Genomic DNA, 22,200 nt, shown 5'->3' with positions numbered 1-22,200 from the left:
CAAATCAAATCTGTACTCAAATCAAAACGGTTATCTCTCTTCAGAACTTCAGACCCAGGCACCTGGGTGGCTCAGTGGGTTAAGTGTCCATCTTCAGCTCAGGTTGTGAACTCAGGGTCCTGGAATTGGCCCTGTATCAGGCTCCCTGCTCAGCGGAGAGTCGCTTCTCCCTCTCCCTCTGCCCTACCACTCACGCATGCTCACTCTCTCTCAAATAAATAAAATTAAAAAAACAAAAAACAACTTCAGACTCATTCATCCGATTGCCAATTACACATCTCTAGGATTTCCCACAAACCCATGAGACTCAACATGTAAAAAATTGAACTCATCATCTTCTCTATCACCTCCCCATACCATTTTCTTTTGCTCTGTTCTCTGTCTCATTGATGGCACCACCTTCTATCATTGCCCAAATCAGAGACTTTGGAATCCTCCCCCACTCTTCGCTCCTCCTCACCCAAGTTCCCTCACATCCAGTCAATTTCAAGAACTGTCAGTTCCCTCTCTTTTCTCCACTCTCACTGCTATTAGCCTGGTGTACAAGTTAAAGTCATCATTTCCCAAATTTGAGATGTCTACCAACTGGTTCTCCAGTCCCTACTTAAGTACTTCTAATTCATTTTTTTATGCTATACCCAGTGATCTTTCTAATATGTATAGCTAAGCATGTGATACCTCTCACTAAAAATCCTTCTGTGGCTCCACTCTGCTTTTAGGATGAAGTCTAAATGTCTTAACCAGCCGAGGAGATTCTAAATGACTTGCTTCCATATACCTTTCCAGCCTCATCCTTCATTAGAATTCCCTCATGTTTCATGTTGCAGCCACAATGAATCTCTTTGATCTTCAAACCTGATGTTTTCTCTCTTGCCTCCTAGCCTTCCTGGAATCACGGAATTACATAGAGAAAACAAAATGAAAAATACCCAAATCAGGGCTTTCCACCAACTTCATCCTTATCTTTAGGAAATTCAATTGAATTCAATGAACATTTATTGATTGCTCACCAAAGGAAAAACAATCCCTTGCCAGCTACATAGACCTTACTATGTAAGATATATTCCAAGCCATGGAACTTGCAATTTCATTGCTTCTCTTAAACCTGAGTTTAAAAGGTCAAGTCTCTGAACTTTAATTCCTTTCCTCAAACTTAAGTTCAAGCCATACAAAGAAACTATCTGACCCCAGTACACTTGGCATGTGCCTGGATTCACTTTCACTGAATGTTTCACCCCCTTCTCTACCAAGCCAGCCACAACAATGTATCTTCTCTCTACTCTGCACTTCAAAGAAGCCCCAATTGGTTGTTAATGCCTAGATTACAAGGCTCTAACTTTCTGTTAGCTTTCTCATCTGTTGCTTAAGTCACTACAACTGGTATTGATCACCCAGTATTCCCAGGAACCAGAAACCCTGTGTTTAGTAGCTATGTGGGGGTTAGACTGTTAAGTTTAAAAGACTAAGGCTTGGAAGAGGGGTGGGCGAGGAGCCATCCTGAAGAAATTTAATACCTAGCATTCCTGATTGCCCCTGGTCACACACAAAGCAACATGATGGAGCTAGGCAAAGAACACCTGTCTAGAATCAAAAGACTATATTCTATGTCTTTGCTGAGCTAGGAATGGAGATGGAGACATGATCTTGGTGATAGTGTTCCCTCTATATGAAGCCCATAAGGCTTCATATTACTAGAACTGCAGAAAGGTATCCCTCCCCTCTGGGCAAATGACCAAAACATCACCCCTTCCTCCTGACTGAAGACAGACTTTGTACAGAGCATGCACTGCATGTCTCCATAGACTTGGCCTTGTGGACAGCTCTGTGCCTTCTAAAGTCATAGCTATTACAACATAAATGGAAGACATTTTTTCATGTTTTTCACTACCTAGCCCTGAACAAGAGGGCATCTACTTTCCAAACAGAGAAAGTTATCATAATACACTTTGCATACTTCTTTTCTATTGGAAACTCAATGTGAAGTTTCCTAATGCCTTGAACTTTCTTCACCTATTCATAATAGCCAATCCTCACCCCCCCCCACCCAATCCCCAATGAGGCAGAAATTTGGATTGTTCTCAAATATATCACAAATAGAATTCCTGGAGATCAGAGTTTAACCCAGAGGTAGTAATAAAGCACTATCATCGCTGGCTGACGAGAAGCCCACTGACAATCAACAGAAGTAACACGGAAGTGTCAAATAGGGTACAGAGCATGCTACAGCTGGGTTGAAATAAAAAATAAGGGATAGGATGTAAAGAATCAAGTGGCCATTTCTCCTATGCCTTCCTCTCTTTGTTTTTTTAGGCTGGTTTGATTCTTGTCTATTTCAAGGTAAAGCACATTCTCCTTGAATCTGGTTTGGGAAACAACTGAGGATTCTGGGTGCTTCTTTTAAGGCATGCCCTGGGCTTTAGTTTAGCTGAGTGTTCCTGGGTTTACGACATCTTTTCTCCCACCTATCACAAAGGAGGTTTGTGAGCGTATGTCAAACAACAACAGCGGTAAGCAAGAGAGTTAAAACATTGGATGTGGTATCAATCCTATGTTTCTCCAGCATCCCTAGGGCTCTGAAGATTCAGCCGCTGTGGTACCAAAACCTTCCCACAGGACTGTAAATGGAATGACTTTCATATTTTCCGCACCTTTAGCATGGCCTTGTTACTCAAAGGACACTGACCCCTGCATTTCCTCTAAGAACCTGTCAGTGAGTCTTTCAGACAGCATCAAATAAGGGAATTACTGGTTTACAGGCCAAAGATACTTACTGAGTTTGGAAACATTTATCAATTACCTTCTCTGTGGGAAAAATGGGTTTAGCATGAAGGTGTAGTAGGACAGGGTGAAGATGGGCTTGAAAGAGGAGAGGCACAAGAAACTTCCCCTCACAGGAACACAAAAATGGGGAGACTGACACAGACACGAAATAAATAATACAAAAGAGGGACAGAACCCAGGTGTCTAGGGTTATGCTTCCTCAAAGAGAATGAAACGTGTAACTGGCCATACCATCAACATCTCTTAAATGTTCTTCATTCTTCTAGATGAAAATCTTATCATACCTGCCAAGGAGAGAAACTATAATAAACAGACATATACTTCTTGGGGAAGATTTGTTTATATTCTTTCACTATTCCCAAAACACAGGCCCTGAAGCCCATTTTCAAGTTGAGCTGGTTTTTTTGATGTGTGTGAAGATATGGCCAATAAGATAATAAAATAGCCAAATAAACCAAAAAAAAAAATTAGGAAGGTCCACTGAGGCAAGGTTATGATGCACCCACCCACAGTACAGACCTCTGATCCAAGTGGATGCCCTAGAACCATGTGCCCCTAGGGTCCTTTTTGGCTTGGGAAACAGTAACTGCAGGCCTACCAGGAGGGTCTGTGAAACCAATGGCAGAGCTCCCCTGAACAGGGCATCAAACGTCATCAAAATTGGAGGCTTTGCTGATAAGAGAAGTGTTGCATTAGACCAAGTAACTCAGGAGACTGCAAACCCGTAGTCGGACCCACTTCAGCTCCATTGTTATTCTGGACTCTGGGCCTAGTTCGGAAAGACCTCAAACATGGGGGGGAAAAAAAGTCTGAGAAAAAAAAAACACAGCTTATTCCATTTGGAGGGTAGAGAATGAAACCTGTAACAGATGGAACGGGAAGGGCAAAGGGCTTAATAAAATGCACTACAGGATTAGGTGTTCATTTGATTAAAACCAGCATATGTGTGGCAGAAGCAGAACAAAGTGACACGGCTCTGACTCATTCTGCTTCAGGGCCTGCAGCCACCACCATGCAGGCAAGACCAGGAGGACGCCATGGACACAATCCCTGCTAAGAAGCATCATAATTGGAGAACTGGACTGTGAAGGTTTTGCCTTGTTCTTTAATGTTATAAAGGTCTTGGCCACAGAAACAACAGCTCATCTGGGATAGAAACAGAAGAGCTCTGTTTTGTATCCTCCATGCCAAGCACAGTGCTGAACAAACCAGTGCTTAATAACCGTGCCTTGGTTGAGTCTGACCTCTTAGTTACGTCCATGAGGTCTGGAGGAGTTATAGGTGTATTTGGTGACCATATGTCCAGATTTGCCGGATAGTGCCAGTCTACACTTGGATCAGCATAATCCGTAATGCCCCCTTTCACGTGCAAAAAGTATCAGTTTGGACAGCAAAGTATATTTTAACCTTAGGTATACAGTCTATCACCGCAATGAATGTTTTCCATGGATAAAAGGATCACAAACACACAGGGGTCCTTCACTTTTTCCATCAAGTAATTCCTCAGTCTGTGTAAACCCTGTCTTTGGGGGACTTTGGGAGGTCCTTTTCTCTCTAGTCTCCCTTTTTTCTCTCTGCCTATGTCTCCATTATGTCTTCATCCCTCTATTTCCCTCAAGTCCTGTCTCAACCCCCAGCGGCAGGAGGATGGGGGTGTTGCTGAATCAGCTTCTCTTTGTCTTGTGAGTCCTGATTAATATCTTCAGAGTCTCAGAGGGACACCACTTCGAATGCATCCTTCCTTGCTAATATTCACCACCTTTCATAGTCTGACTTTAATACCTTTTTTCCTGACTTACCAGAAACCCCTCCAAGAAGGAGTGATAATGAAAGAGAAGGAAGCAAGGAAGGAAAAACAAAAACAAAACCCTATCTTACTACAAATAAATAAAGCAACAAATAACTTGAATGAGGTTTTACACATGGGCAAGGAGATGGACTCTTAGCCTTGTGGATTTGTCTTATCTTCCAGAAAGAAATAACTGAACTATGTGCTTGTTTTTTAAGCTGGAAGTCTGATTTATTCCTGGGACTTGTATCTACTTTTTTTAATTTAACATAGTGTTTACACCAGCAGGATTCAAGAACAAATCCTATTTTGTTCAAGATAAATCATCATTCACTTCAGGAAGCCCAAAACCATCACAAAAATAGACAAGTAGGAGGAAGAAGGAATGTTAGCAAGAATTGGATCCATTAACGAGTTGGGGATTTGGGTGTTTTTTATGTAAATTTTTTTCAACCTTTCTCTCAGACCATGAGTGGGAGTTTATTACCTGGTGTGTAAACTTATGAGCTTCAGGCACCATTACTAATAAGGAAATAATAGCATATCTATAGCCTGTGTCTTCATAAAAGGAAACAAGAGACTCATTTGGCCATACCAGATGCAGGACTAAATTAGAAACCATAAAAAAAAAAAAAATTAGAAACCACAACTCCACATAGTGTGAAGTTAGAGTCTGAAGACATGGGTTGAAATCCCATTCTAACCATTCCAGGTGTATGGCCCTGGAAAATCTCTTGGGGCCTCAGTTTCTCTGTACAATGAGGAGCTCATGTGCTTAAGTTCCACCTATCCCTCAAACTCTATGATTTGATCATTTGGTCAGGGAGAATTTCTTTCTCCCATCAGCCCCACATGAATGGTATCAAATGTTCATTCTCTCTCCAATTTCTGTGTCCCACTACTTATCTTCTGACACCCCTAACAGAAGCCCCTTGGATCTCTATGCTACCTCAGTGCTTCCATGTTTCACTGAATCAGATGCTCTAGCTTACATAACTTTTGGGGGGTAATTTCTGGCAAATGAAAACTGCCTCTGCTTACTGTACCTGGCTGTGCTTTGACTATGAGCTCTCTGAGCACAGCAAATCCCCGATCAAAGGGTCCATCTGTCTTTAGCTGGAAAATAGAGTTTGAATAACTAAGTTTGCTACAAATTGGCCAGCTCAGGGTCACCACTGAGAAATCAATTACTCAGCCTTCCACATCTCTCCTGAACCAGTGTGTGTTCAGGGGATTCAACAATACAACAAACTCAACCTTTGATCCTCCTTGGCAAAGAATGTCACTCTGTTACACCTGCCTAGAAAGGTACCAACATTCCCTGACTTGCTACTGATGCTCTTTGATTCAAACATGACTCCAGACATGTTTGCCTACTTAAAAGAACCCAAACAAAGCATCTGTTACATATTTTCCCTCAGTGAAAGAAGAGTTTACAGGATCTTCTGGTATTGACCCTTGTCAATTTCATTTAAAAATAGGTGGGCACAGGAAGGCTGGATGGCTCACTTCGGCTGAGGTCATGATCTCAGGGTCCTGGCCTCAGGCTCCCTGGTCAATGCAGAGTCTGTCTAACCCTCTCCCTCTCCTTTTGCCCCTCCCCCTGCTCATACTTTCTCTCTTCCTCTCTAATAAATAAAATCTTTAAAAAAAAAAAAAAAAACCCAGTGGTCACAATTCACCAGTACCTTCTGTTCCTATAATATGTAAACACCTTTACATAGTCAGATCCAGGAATCTTAAATCCCATTTGGATATATCCTGAAAGTGCCCTCATAATTACCTCATGAACCAAGGAATTACCTCAGGAATCAAGAAATGAGATGATACAGATGAAATGCACAAAGCCCACAACATTATAGGAACTCTGGTTTTTTCCAACGGCTGAGAAAGATACCTTAGAGCAGGTAGCACTGGAGGAACTCTCTTGATGATGGTAGAGAAGCTTTACTCTAAGTGCTAAAATGGTAGGGGTAAGAGAGAGGGAGTGGATGCATAAGTAAATAGAAAAGTGAAACAGATGTGTAATAAACCAGGAGCACAATGTAGGAACGTTCTCCCAGACTCTGGTTTCCCAGCATCCCAGATGGCCACACTCCTGGAAACCTTTTTTTCTGGTGGGTCTCAAGTTCCATCCTCATTACACAGTCTTTAATTTACCTACAAACTTCTACTTCCTACTTTCTGAATGCTGCACTCATAAGAATATACTCTCTGCTCCCTTGCTTTTAAGCGTAATTCTTTTATCTCTCCCACAGTGCCAACGAGAGTCATATCCCTACATATCTCTGGTCTGAGTGGACACAGCCACCAGAGATTCTATTTTATAGATAATTTGATAAATTTCATGATACCAGTATCCATATCCCTTTAATTCTCTAGGAATTTTATCTACTGCTGCTCTACCATGTTCATGGGCCCATGGTTGATATAGCAATCATGGAAGGCATATACAGACTTCCAAATGTTCTCAGTGCCGACCTGAAAACAGCTTCCCACACAAAAAAGAACTGTCCTATTCTAAATATCAGTGCTGTCCTCCTGTTCCCCTGCAGTAGTAAACTCTGAGTAGTACATTAAAAGCCTCCACAATTCTAAGTCCTCCTATTGCTAGGCTGACTCCCCAGCTCCCATGCCCAGACTGTAAGACAGATTCCTCATAGTTCCTGAATCCCACCACATTGTCCCCACTAACTGGGTTCAGAGACAGTAGCTAGCATAAGACATTCTTGAGAATGCAACTTCCAACCCAAATCTACCAAACACATGAAATCTTTAGACTGATCTTGTTCCCAGTCTCTCTTCCTTGATTTTCTTTCTCTAACTTCCTCCATCCTTTCCATAATTGCTGCTTTTCTTCCTATTACAGATGAGCCTCTCCTTCCTTCTGTCACATCCTAAACTTCTCTGAAAGAATTCTCTGGCAAGTTCTGGCAATTATATAAAGTAGAAAGGATGCTGAGGACAAGTCAAACACAAATCAAACAAAGAAGCAAACAAAATTTAAAAAATTAAGAAACTAAAGAAAGTATGCGCTTGGTTCTAGAAACCACATGCTTCTGTGCTATCTTAGGCACTAGCGTGGAAGTGTCCCTTAAGGAGTCAGATTGAAATTAGTTAATACTGATTACATTGGCAGCACAGCAAAGTGACATATACCATGACTTTCTTGTACCAAGGGCTGGATTTCTCGTAACTTCTACCCTAGGGCCAACTTCTTATAGCTTTATAGCCAGAAATAGCTGCATAACTTGGCAAGGTGGCAGGGTAGGGAGAGAGGAATTAGATCCCAGACCCAAGGTGTCAGTGGCACTGTATAAAAAACCTGCCCCATGGAGGGAAAAAAGGCTGGGAACTGCTTTGGCCACTTGGCAGTTTGAGGGTGTCATTAGCTGGAGCAAGCACCTGAGGCCTAACCCATATAGCAGGGGAAGCCTGGTATCTTATCTGCCAGCTCTACACTGAAATAAGGAAGCTCAGCCTCTATAGCTTCTTCCAGCAGCCAGATGGGTGGTACAACTACCTGGCACCCGGCCCTAGCCCTCCCTTCATCATGCTCCAGTAGAAAAGGATCCCCAGTATGGGGTTCAACAACACTCTTTCTAAAAGGTGGCAAACAAGGGGTTCATAGCCTGACCATCTTATCCAAGGTAATGAGAAACCTACAGATGCATCCCTGTATGGCCAGCACAGTCTGAGTGAAAATTAGAAGGCCCTCACTCTGGATGAACACAGTCCTGTGGGTGCACAGAGTGGCTGGAATGTGGGCAGGATTTCTGCCCCCACTGCTTCCAGTGCTCAGGTATGGCGTACACAAGCTTCCCCATTCCATAGCTCAGAAGTAAAACTACCCAGAGTGTCAGAAAAGGTGGCAGGTATCAAGTCTGGGTCAGCCCAAACCAAAGACAGCCCTCACACACCCCTCTGTGCCCTGGGACATGAGTCTGTGTCAGGCTAGCTGAGGACAGAGATGTTAGAATGAGCAGAGGTGGAAGGAACATGGTGGCCCTGCCAGGATTCACACTCAAGCCGGTTATGTCCTAACCTCACCTAGACACAGCCCCTGAGACCTAATTCACTCCTATTATCAGGCTCAGTCACCATCATCTGTCTCTGAGAAAAATTACCAAGAACAATTCACACTTCTTGCTCTGAGCTCAAGGGGAGCATGGGGACTCAGCAGTGATGTGAGGTGTGAAAAATGGGCTGAGCAGTACAGTCACCAATGAAAGAATCAAGGGGAATAGGGGAAAGCTCTCAGATCAGGGTGAAATGGCTCCTAAAAGAAGAGGAATGGAGGGGTGCCTGGGTGGCTCAGTTTGTTGAGCCTCTGCCTGGGGCTGAGGTCATGATCTCAGGGTCCTGGGACCAAGTCCCACATTGGGCTCTCTGCTCGGCAGGGAGCCTGCTTCCCCTCTCTCTTTGCCTGTCTCTCTGCCTGCTTGTGATCTTTCTCTCTGTGTCAAATAAATAAATAAAAATCTTTAAAAAAAGAAGAAGAAGAAGAAGAAGAAGAGAGGAATGGAACCATACCACTCCTACCACTGCTCCAAACATAAATAGGTAAAATGAAAAAGAAGAAGAAGATATTTTAAAGGTGTGCTCTAAAGCAAGATAAGGATCTCCTTGGACCCAAATGATTTTAGTTCTTGGGGATTCAGGATGACTAGAGATGCTCACACAAGGCAGGTGCTTCCCTGACCCAGGCTCCTTGTGGGAAATCCAGTCTGGACCAGTGTCCACCACCCACCCTACCCATGATAGTAGAGGTTCTGCAACTGCTGCCTGAGGTTAAGTTTCCTCAGAAGCTACAAACCTAAGGAGACAGGAGGAAACCAGCACAACCCTGAAATCAAGCTGACGTGAGCAAGAACCTGACAAAGGCTGCCCAGGAATGCAGGAACTGGACCTGTGACCAATGCAGTAGCACACAGGGCAGGACTCTCCAACCACCCATACCATACCTGGTTCTGAAAAGGGGTCTCAAGGGATTTGGGGTAGAGACAACCATTCAGGGAGGTATGAGTGAAGAACCAGGGAAAGACAAAGTGAGAATCTCTCGATAAAAAAAGACAACCAATGAAAGCCAACATTGCAAATGAAAGTAACAAAATAATCTAAAAACTGTTTATGTATTTTCAGACTCCACAGAGATAAAGGAAGGAATAACATTAATTTAAAAACTCAAAAATCGGCACAAATGAAATTAGAGGGGGTTGAGGAAACATAAATAAATGAAAAATAAAGAAACTGAAAAACTTAATAGATGAGATCACCTCAAATCTGTACACACTCAAAAAAGGACTAGGAAATTGAAAAACTGAGAACAAACCACAGAGAAAGAGAAAAACATTATGAAAGGGCAGTTAGGAAACCTGGAGAATACAATGAGAAGTTTCAAAATATATCTAATCAGTTCTATAAGAGCAGAGAGTTAATGGAAGACAAGTAATATTCAAATGGTTAGTGGCTAATAATTTTGGGGAGCTCAAGAAGAGTCCACAGTTTGAAAAAGGACTCTGAGAGGCAATGTAAATAAATCCACAACCATACTGTGTGGTCAAACTACAGAGCATTATAAAGGTTACTAGACAGAAAAGACAGATTCCTCTGAAGCAATGATGATTAAACTGACAGTGGATATATCATCAGCATTAATCAATGCCAAAAGAATATGGAGTAGTATCTTCCACGTACTAAGAGAAAATAATTATCAACCTTGAATTCCATACCCAGCCATTCGGACATAACAGACTGAGGGAGCTTACCACCCAAAGACTCTCACTGAAAAAACAAACAAACAAACAAGCAAAAACTAAAGAATGCACTTCAGCAAGAAAAAATCTAGGACAGCAAATAAAGAAACTGACAAAAATATAATAATGGTATACTTAATCCTTAACCAAAAAATGAGAACTATTTTTGGTTCATCTGTAACTTCAGGTAGCACTGCCCTAGGTAATAAATAGATGGCAACAAAAAACACAAAATAAGATGACAGAAAGAAGTCCAGATACATTAACAATCACAAAAAGGTAAATGGACTAAGCCCAGAGGTTGGGTGCCTAGCAGGCTGGTTACTGCCATGTGCATTCATTTATGTACTGTCAGTGGCTATTTTTGAGTTGTTACAACAGAGATACAAATATAGGGCCCACAGAGCCAAAAGTATTTACTGTCTGCTCCTTTACAGGAAAATGTTACCAATGGCTGGATAAAACCACTTAGTAGATAAAGGGGTAAGTGTGTAGGTCAGTTTTTGAAGATCCAAATAATGCTACTTATAAGGAAACATATTTTTTTTAAATCACATCAAATGTATGAAAATGAAAAGATAAAGACAGGCTGAACAAATATTAACCAAAAGAAAGCATATTTAGCAATATTAATATCACCCAATATAAAAATTAATGCAGCAGGATTAACAGAGATAAAGAAGTATACTATGTAAGGATTAAAAAAATACTGCCCTGCAAAGATGTAACAATCTTGAACTCAAAAATATATAATTATATAAAACAAAAATGATAGAATTACAAAGAATATTTTTTCAGAACTATAAATACAGGGGTAAATTGCACCACAGATCTTTCAGAAACTGATAAATGAAGCCAATAAATTTTAGTGATATTTAGGAAGGCACAATTAGGATATTTAAAAGCTGCGATTCCCAATGGAAAATGGGTGGGGATTTCAGAACCACCTGAGGAATTTTTTCAAATAATATATACACTGCCCACCTTACCTAGAGAGGGGAAAAGGGAGAGATATTTTAAGAACTGATTTAGTACATCATTGTTACTGTCAGAAAGAGAAGTCTCCCATCGGGTTGTGATGCTATGGTGAAAAGAGGCTGAGAACTGTCTTTCTCAAGGGAGTGGACAGTGGCCAACCTCAAAGATACATGCTCTGAAAAGAAACATATGTTGACTTATCGAGTATTTAAACCATCTCTAACATGAGCTTCTCTATGGCTACCAGAGACACCAAAGGACTGGAATACAAAGAGCAAAAGACCTGTTATGAGAGTGACCAGCTATCTCTCCTGAATTTCTGGATCACGGTTTCTAATTTTAAAATATGTCAAAGCAGGGCACCTGGGTGGCTCAGTCATTAAGCATCTGCCTTTGGCTCAGGTCATGAACCCAAGGTCCTCAGACCAAGCCCGGCATCAGACTCTCTGCTCCATGGGAGGCCTGCTTCTCCCTCTCCCACTCCCCATGCTTGTGTTGCCTCTCTTGCTCACTCTCTGTCAAATAAATAAATAAAATCTTTTAAAAATAAAATAATTAAAAATAAATATATAAATAAAACATGTCAAAGCTTTGCCTTAGTAGATTCAGTTTAACTAAATATACAAACTGCTCAAAACAGAAAATATTTTTAAGGTGTTCAAAACAATCTATATATTGACTTACATGGCACCTGGGTGGCTCAGTCATTAAGCATCTGCCTTCGGCTCAGGTCATGATCCCAGGGTCCTGGGACTGAGTCCTGCATTGGGCTCCCTGCTCTGTGGGAAGTCTGCTCCCTCTCCCTCTCTCACTCCCCCTGCTTGTGTTCCCTCTCTCACTGTCTCTCTCTCTCTCTGTCAAATAAATAAATAAAATCTTTTTTAAAAAATTAATTTTGGGGGGGCACCTGGGTGGCTCAGTGGATTAAGCCGCTGCCTTCGGCTCGGGTCATGATCTCAGGATCCTCGGATAGAGTCCCGCATCGGGCTCTCTGCTCAGCAGGGAGCCTGCTTCCCTCTATCTCCCTCTCTGCCTGCCTCTCTGTCTGCCTGTGATCTCTCTCTGTCAAATAAATAAATAAAATCTTTAAAAAAAATTAATTTTGGGGGCGCCTGGGTGACTCAGTGGGTTAAGCCTCTGCCTTCAGCTCAGGTCATGATCTCTGGGTCCTGTAATCAAGTCCTGCATCAGGCTCTCTGCTTGGCAGGGAGCCTACTTCCTCCTCTCTCTCTCTCCCTGCTCGCCTCTCTACCGACTAGTGATTTCTCTCTGTCAAAAAAATAAATAAAACCTTTAAAAAATCTTTATTTTTAAAAATTTTTTTAAATATATGTAAAATGTATATATGAATATATATAAATAAATACATATTTTTTATTTTCATATATATAATATATTTGGTGGGGACACTTAAAATTCAGCTTTTGGGGAATTTCACCAATAGGTAATATATTAAAAGGTACTCTATCTCTTCTAAAAGTTCATTGAGCAAGAGAAACCAAATTTAATCTAAGAAAGGGAAGTTTACACCTGTGATAAAATAAAATGTAGAATCTTCATCCAACCAGTCCATCAGTCCATTTGGTCTCCTCCCAGCCCTTCTCTATGGGAAGGGATTTATAATAATGTAGTCAATATATCAACATTTCCCTTCACCAAAGTGGTTCTCTGTCCCTGGAAGTTTACAATAAATATATTTTGAGAATATATACTCAAAGGCAAGAGTAAAAAACTGTGTACTAGAGGCACTAGTTCAAAGACTAAAAATATATAATTTTGTAATAATGAGGAGTGTAGTTGATAACATAAAAATACTAGGGAGAGGGACCAGGGTGGCTCATCAGTTAAGCCTCTGACTCTTGATTTCGGCTCAGGTCACAATCTCAGGTGTGTGAGATAGAGCTCCATGCTGGGCTTCCATGCTGGGTGTGGTACCTGCTTAGGATTCTCTCTCCATCTCCCTCTGCCTCTCCCGTCCTCTAAAAAAAAATATTAGGGAGAGAAGTTGAATTCCAATAAGGAAGACAGAAAATTATTACTGATTCTTGAGTAGGTGAGTAGCATGGTAAAAATGATGTTTGTACAAAATAATAGTTCACTATGTGAAAGAAGGATTAAAGAAGGAAGAGAGAAGCTAGAAGCCTTTTGGATAGTCCAGGTGTGAGTTGGTGAGGCTTGGGGTGTTGGAGGAGGACTCATAATAATGAAATGTTATGAGAAGAAGGAGACAATAGGACTTAATGAATAAGTAGATAATAGAGAAGAAAAAGAAGAAAGGAGGAGGAAGAGGGAGAAGGAAGAGAAGAAGCAAGAACAAAGATGACAATTACATTTTTTAAAGATTTTATTTATTTATTTGAGAGAGAGCAGAGTAAGAGAGAGAGACAGAGAGAGAGAGAAAACTCATGCACTCGTAGTGGTGAGGGGCAGAGGGAGACGGACAGGCAGACTCCCCACTGAGCAGGGAATCAGATGCCAGGCTTGATCCCAGGACCCCAAGACCATGACCCAAAATAAAGGCAGACATCTAACCAACTGAGCCACCCAGGTGCCCCTGACAACGATTATATCTGTAAATCTTTGGTCCAGGAATGATGACAGGGAAGAGAAATCTCTATTCATGGAAGGTTGGTTTTAGGCTCACTGAATCTAAGATAGAGGAGAAAAATCAAAGAAAAATCAGGTCAGCAGTTGGAAGACATAGGGTTTCTCAGGAGCCCATAAAACCATGTATCATAATCCCTTGGGTACCTATTAAAATGCAGATTCTAGGCCTCCTCTCCAGACCTACTGAATCACAATCCAGGAATCAGGATTAAATGAGCTGGGGGTGGGGGCAGTCTGAGATGGTAGTGTAGCAAGATTCTGAGCTCATCTCCTTCCATAGATACACCAAATTTACAACTATATATGAAACAATTCCTTCTGAAAAATAACTGAAAACTAGCTGAACAGCTACCCCACAACAAATGATAAAAGGACGAATCAAGTGGGGTAGGAGAAAAACCCTAAAACCCTAACCTCTCTGCAGCAAACCATGATAGGGAGAGGTCTCCAAGATACAGAGCTTCTCCTGGAGGAGCAAGGTGTTTGTGTCCACATCAGGTACCCTTGGGACCTGCACCAGAGAGCCAAGCCCCCAAGAATCTGGCAGGTCTTGCATTTAAGGGAAAAAAGGACTATAGGTAACTGAGATTATTCTTTTAAAGGGCTTGTATCCAGGGTGCCTGGGTGGCTCAGTTAGTTAAGGGTCTGACTCCTGATACCAAGCTCAGGTCTTGATCTCAGGGTTGTGAGTTAAGGCTTAAAAGTGACTGACTGACTGAATGAATGAATGAATGAATGGCTTGTATGCAGTCTTATCCCAGGACTCAGTATAAAAGTAGTAGTTTGAATAGTACCTAACTACATGTGAGGAGATTCCTTTGCTAATCTTAAAGCATTTGCTGGAGGGACAGGAGACAACTGAGACTCTCTAGTAGACACCACTTTTGTATTCTCTATCCTCCTAGCACAAGGATGCACATGCAGATGCAGCACTGTCCCACCGCCTTGCTAAGTCCAGTGGGATAAGAGGTTTCAGCACTCCCCTGTTACCTGGCCGGGGCCGGCAAGCAAGAGAAGTCACAGCACTGTCATGCTCCCTTACTAATGCTGGTGAACAAGGAGTTACAACACACCCCTGCTTCCTGGCTAGGGCCAACCTTTGCAAGTGTGCTGGGGCTGGCACTCCCTTGCTGGAGCTGGCAGGTACACACAGACAAGACACTGTCCCACTGCATAACTGAAGCTGCTTGCTCATGCAGTCAGGGCATTTTTCCCCATGCCTTGCTGAAGTCAGTGAGTGTGCTTCACCCCTTACACTCTCCAGTTGCCTCACTAAAGCTGGAAGATACCTGCAATCTACACAGGGGATGCCTCTTAACTTGCCTAGCCCTGATGGACAAGGGGGCTCATGCTTCTGGGCTCCAAAGGACTGTAACAATTGAAAGACAGTTCTTGGCAGACCATTATCTCTGAAGCACTTCAGAGACAGCAGATTAAAAACCTGTCCTCTGAAAAAGGCCTATTTACTTGTCTGAGAGCTTCAGCCTGCAGGACAGGCTTCAGATTTGCCATGTATCTAGAAGCTACAGATGAGCTCAGGCAGACACCATCCTTGTGTACTTCTTTGGCTTCAGCATGGCTCAATGATACCTCCCAGAAAGCAGTTTTTACACTCATCTGGAGTCCTGGTTTTTGTAACTGTCAACAGGGACACCTCTAGATCTCCTGAACTGAAAGCTAGCAGGGTTTAAGGTTGTGGCCCCACAGGACTGTATATATTTTTATACTTTAAAAGCTGCTGCTTAAGGGTCTGGCTTCCAGTTGGCCTGAAACTAGGTGCTAAATATGATTCTTCAGGTCACTGACAAGTCTTGGCCCATTCTCAATAGCAGGGACCTATTCAGAATTAACTGGGCTACAGAGAAAGTCACAAAGGTTCAAGAGACAATGAAGTTCTAGGTCCAGGCTGAATTATGTTTCATTACCTACACAAGGCCACCCCTTCAAGACTGGGAGAGGTAGTAGTTTTGCTGAAATACATAGAAACAAACACAGAGAGTCACGCAAAATGAGGAAACAAACAAAAAAAATGTTCCAAATTTTTAAAAAAATTTAAATAAAATCTCAGGAAAGAACTTAATGAAACAGACATAGGTAATTTACCTGATAAAGAATTCAAAGTAATGATCATAAAGATTTTTACCTAACTCAGGCGACGAAAAAGGAACACAATGAGAACTTTAAGAAAGAGATAGAAAACATAAGAAACTACCAAAGAGAAGTCCCAGAGCTGAAAAACACAAATAACTGAACTGGAAAAATACTAGAGAGGTCAAAAGCAGAATAGATGAAGAAGAAAAGACCCTCAATCCAGAATACAAGGCAATGGAACTCACCCTAACATAGCAGCAAGAAGAAAAAAAAAATTTTTTTTAAAGTGAAGATAGCTCAAGGGACTTATATGACATCAAACAGAATAACATTCACATCTTAGGGGTTCCAGAAAGAAAAGACAGAGAGAAAGGGGCAGAAGATGTACTTGAAGAAATAATGGCTGAAAACTTCCCTGACCTAGAAAAGGAAACAAACATCCAGAACCCAGAAGCACAGAGAATTCCAAATAAAATGAACCCAAAGAGAGCCACACCAAGACATGTATAATTAAAACATCAAAAGTTATAGAAAGAATCTTAAAAGCAACAAGAGAAAAAGAACTTATTATATTAAAAGGGAACCCGCTATAAAATTATTGGCAAATTTTTCAGTAGAAACTTCACAGGTGAGGAAAAGTGACATGATATATTCAAAGAGCTGAAGGGAAAAACTTCCAACCAAGAATACTTTACCAGGCAAGGCTCATTCAGGATTGAAAGAGAGAGGAAATTTTTTCCAGACAAGCAAAAGCTAAAGAAGTTCAGCACCCCAAAACCAGCCTTACAAGAAATGTTTAAAGGATGTCTTTAAGCTGAAAAGACATGGCACTAATGAATAACAAGAAAGTATAGGAAAGTAAAAATCTCACTGGCAAAGGTACATATGCAGTAAAGATAGTAGATTAATCACTTGTAAAGCTAGAATAAAGGTTAAAAGACAAAAGTAATATTTAGTAATAAAAATTATCTAACACTACAATAATTAGTTAAGGGATACATAGAGTAGAAAGATATAAAATGTGACATCAAAAACACAAAACGTGGAGCAGTAAGGAAAAATGCAGTTTTGGAATGAGTTCAAATTTAAGTGGTCATCAACTTAAAATGTACATTCATAGAATGTTATATGTGAACTTCATGGTAATGATGAAGCAAAAACCTACAACAGATATAGATAAGAATCTAAAAATAATGCTAAAGAAAGTCATCAAACCACAAGGGAAGAGAGTAAGAAAAGAAAGGAAAAAAGAGTAACTACAAAAACAGCTAGAAAACAATTAATAAAATGGCAATTAATGCATACCTATCAATAATTACTTTAAATGTATGTGACATCAGTTCTCAGAGATGAATTTTTGGATCTGACTCCAAAAGCAAAGGCAACAAAAGCAAAAATAAACAAGTATGACTATATCAAACTAAAAAGCTTCTGCACAGCAAAGGAAACCATCAACAAAATGAAAAGATGACCTACTGAATGAGAGACAATACTTGCAAATCATATATCCTATAAGGGGTTAATATCCAAAATATATAAAGAACTCATAAATATAACAGCAAAAAAAAAAAATCCAGTTTAAAAATGGGGAGAGGATCTGAATAGACATTTTTCCAAAGAAGACATACAGATAGCCAGAAGGCACATGAAAATTATTCAACATCACTCATCATAATCATTAACTTCCCCAAAGTGAAACAGATCTTATTTCTCTCCTCTTCATCATGATTTAACAAATACAACCCAAATATGTCCAACTCCTGGGTTTTAAACAATGATTAGGAAATATTTAAACAGGTGCCTAGTATTTTAAGCTTTAGCAGGGGTGGAGGGGTGATTGGCTCCAAGTGTGATTTCCCCCCAGTTACATTGTTTCCTTTCCAGTATTTTCTTATTGTTTTGTTTTGTTTTTTGTTGTTGTTGTTGTTTTGTTTTGTTTTTAAAGGAGATGGGAGTTTATTAAATACATTGCAGGGGAGCAGCAGGTGGGAGAGCAGAGGAGAGATTGCTTCCTCCTTTCCAGTATTTTGAAATGGTCCTAGTCTCCAAGATAACAGGCAATAGATTGGGTTGTATTTCTCCCAGTTTAAGAGTTGTAGGCAGGTGCTCTTCAGGATGAGTGAAGGCCTCTGAGGCAACAAATACCCAAATGCTCTTTTTGAATTAAGGACTAAAAATGTACAATCACTGCAAACTTTACAGTTGGAAAAGCTTCTCGTGGTAACTACAGCCATTTACACATTGCAGAGCTTTGCAATATACAGGACACGTTCCTGAGCATTTCTCACAAATCCTTCTGTCAATCCACAGAAGCAAGCAGGACAGACACTACTATTTTCTGCGTCACAGAGGGTGTGGATTGTCCAAGGGGTGGAGCTGGGATTTCAACTCTGACCCTCAGAGTTGTCTTTCCATGACACCCCAAACATACTAGTAATTAAAAAGATATTTTTTCCCTCCTTAGAAATAAATCTGTGAAGAAAATTTGATTGATAAATGTTTTGCTTGTAGTTTACATCGTCAAATATTACAGCGAGGTAGCCTTGGTTTTTCTGGTGGAATTGAAGCTTAAATTTCATGGGAAAATGAAAGCCTTTAGCCTTTGTGAATAAGCAGAATTGGATGCGGGAACAAAACCACAGTGTGGATAAGGGCGTGTGAAATAGAAATGCTTCATGTAGCTGGGCTCCTGGTATCAGTAGCAAACTCCTACTCACCTTATAATCCAGTGATATAAAAAACATTCCCAGGGGCACCTGGGTGGCTCAGTGGGTTAAAGCCTCTGCCTTTGGCTCGGGTCATGGTCCCAGGGTCCTGGGATCGAGCCCCACATCGGGCTCTCTGCTCAGCAGGGAACCTGCTTCCTTATTTCTCTCTCTCTCTCTGCCTACCTGTGATCTCTGTCAAACAAATAAATTTAAAAATCTTAAAAAAAAAAAAAAAAAAAACCATTCCCAGAAGCAGCAAGGCTGGCCCAAAGAGTCCATCATATATGAGGGCCTAAAAAGCCTCTTGATGGGGTGAAGGCTCCTAATAGGAAGCCAGGGTCTGGTGTCTGTCCCTCAGATTCACTACTCTGGGACAATTTAGGACCAAATGCTAGCCGGAAGTGGACAAGATTCAAAGAGAAAGTTAAAGCAAAGAGTTATCTCACTAACAGCTTCCTGAGACCCTGAGAACTCAAGGCAATAGTGCTTGTGGCACTAGTTGGGCTAAATAAAGGACAGCATAAGAACACAGTGGGGTGTAGAAGTTATTTCTGAAATAGCCATTGCATGAGCAGAGGCCATCTTAGCATGGAGCAAAAGGAGCAGAGTCAGGAAATATTGTATTCTTACAGTTGTTGCAGCTTTTTAATATATTAATTCATTCAGAAAGTATTTATTGAGATCACATGTTATATGATAGGTAGTTAGGAACAGCAGTGAACAAAACAGATGAATTCTTACTCTTTAGAAGTTTTATCCTAGTGGGAGAAGATAGAAAACAAATAAATTGTGTGGTGGAGACAGTTGCCATGGGAAAAGTCAAAGCAGGACAAAGGGATGTGGCTTTAAAGGAACACAAGTTGTCTTTCTATTTTAAATGTTTTTATAAATCATCAAAAGTCCATTTGATTAATGTTAGTAGTTGAAATAGTAGAGGAACACTTCATAATGATAACGGGACCAATTCCTCAGGAAGACATAACAGTCCTAAATGTATATGTTTCTAAAAACAGAGCTTTACAATACATGAAGCAAAACCTGTTGGAACTTCAAGGCCAAATAGAGAATTACAGCTGGAGATTTCATCAGTTCTCTCTCAATAAATTATGGAAGAAATACAAAGAGTCAGGAAAGATATACATGATTTGAATATTACCAACTAACTTGACCTATTAACATTTATAGAACACTCCAGCCAGCAACGCCACATTAGTTTTCTATGCAAATGAAACACTCACTAGGGCTATAAAACAAGTCTTAATAAATTTAAAATAATTGAAATAATACCACAAGAGAATTAGAAAAAGAGGAAAGATACTAGAAAATTTGAATATTTGGAAACTAAAAATAAACATCTAAATAATTCATGTGACAAAAAGTGAAAGGGAAAGTAAATACTCTACATTTGAAAATATGTGTTTATATTAAATAGCACATTAAAATTTCCGAGACACAGCTAAAGCAGCTAAAATTGCCTAGAGACAAATTTATGGCTTTAAAAGCTTCTATTGGAAAAGAAGAAAAGTCTAAAATTAATAATCTAAGTTTCCACTAAAAGAAACTAGGGAAAGAAGAGCAAATTAAACCTAAAGTAAACAGAAGGAAGGAAATAATAAGGAGCAAAAATCAATGACATGGAAATGAACAAGTAATAGGGAAAAAAATGAAACAAAAAACTGTGTTTTTTTGTAAAATAACAATAAAATCGATAACATTTTAACCAGACAGATCAAGAAAATGAGACAGAAAACACAAATATCAACATCAGGAATGAAAGAGGAGATTTCATTACAGAAACCAGAGAGATTAAAAGAAAAATAAGGTAATAATATAAGCACTTTATATAGCTCCTTTAGGACAAAACTAGTATTTTTCTTGGAAAAATACAAGCACATACACAGTTATATTTCTCTGAAACAGTTCCTTCTCAGTGTAGTCTCCACCATTTGTAATAATTTTAACTTTCAACCAAAGTAGTTCCGTTTTGCAGAGAAAACTGAGAGTGTGGTAAATAATGTGAATTGTCACACCCCAGTATTTTATCAGACTACCAGAGTTCATGAATTCCTGTAATACTACTTTCTACAATTGCTAATATCCCTTACACAACTTCTCAATGTGGCAAAAATGAACATGTTCATGAAAATGACCCAAAGACATCATCTTTCTATAATATATAGAAATAAGAAGCAAAGGTAGATAAAATTTTTTAAAAGATTGTATTATTTATTTAGGAGAAAAAGAGAGAGAGAGCATGAGAGTGGGGTCAGAGGGAGTAACAGCTTCCCACTGAGGAAGGAGCCCATACGGGCCTTGATTCTGGGATTCTGGGACTCTGGGATCATGATCTGAGCCAAAGGCAGACACTTAAGCACTGAGCCACTCAGGCACCCCAAAGATAAATAAATTTAAAATTATGCTTAATAATTAATACCTTAGTATTAAGTCTTATTTAGAAATGATATAGGTATCCAGTGATTTTTCCATTAACCAATTTCGTAGTAATCCAAGATTTTAAGTTACTTAGATCATAGAAATGTATCTTCAGGTTGACATACTACAAAACATTAAAACTAATGAAATAAAGTTCATGAGAATGAGGATCAATTTGGTCAAACAGAAATTTACATTTTTCATAAGCAAGCATTAGGTAAAAGTAATGCTATCTTATTTGATCAGTAAAACCTCTATATGTTTAGAAAATCATACTCAAGTATAATAAAAATGTATACTTGTATTACATATAATACTGATAATTCACCAAAAAACATAGTTTTTATTAAATCAAATTATTAAACTAGTTTGCCAAAGATTTACCTAAATTATGCAAACAAATTCTTAAAGTGTTTCTGAGCTGGTTTCTTTTCAAATAGTTTTTAGATTTAGCCCTTTTTAAGTTCCATTTCCTTATTTCCTGAGAATTATAGAAATATATTTACATAAGCACTTATCTGGTAAGCCAATAGAACAGGGCTCCTTTAATTTAGGAGATTTTATAATCTAATTTATTAATTCCACCTAGATTTAGGAAAACATTACACATCCATACAATCAGGGAAAGACCTCTGAATTACAGATATGTCATTCACAAAGAGAGGGTTTATAGCTTTAATTCCAAAATTCCAGTTATCAGTCAAAAGTAAACACAGAATCACAAGAAAAATTTATTTGTTTAGATTATCAGAGAGCTCTTTTCCTTCCTGGTGGAACACATTCTTAACTGATTTGAGCCCAAACAGATGAACAGGAAAACAAAATCAGCAAACTAGTTTCTCTGTTGTCTCTCATGAACAGAGACTAGATCTCAACAAATCCTTTATCCATATAGACAGCGCACCAAACAGTCAGACTGTAACACTAAATTCCCAGTCACTGCTACCAACAATGGGCCATGACTTACTGCTATAAGCAAAGCAAAGACAAACCAAAATATTAATAGAGAACAATATTAAAATTGGAAAAAAGAGAGACTTGGCAAAGTTCTACTGTC

Source organism: Mustela putorius, unplaced genomic scaffold (genome assembly GCF_011764305.1).
Source record: "Mustela putorius furo isolate JIRA1106 unplaced genomic scaffold, ASM1176430v1.1 tig00003898_pilon_pilon_pilon, whole genome shotgun sequence".
NCBI classification, from domain to species: Eukaryota; Metazoa; Chordata; class Mammalia; order Carnivora; family Mustelidae; genus Mustela; species Mustela putorius.
This window is presented reverse-complemented; position numbering follows the sequence as displayed.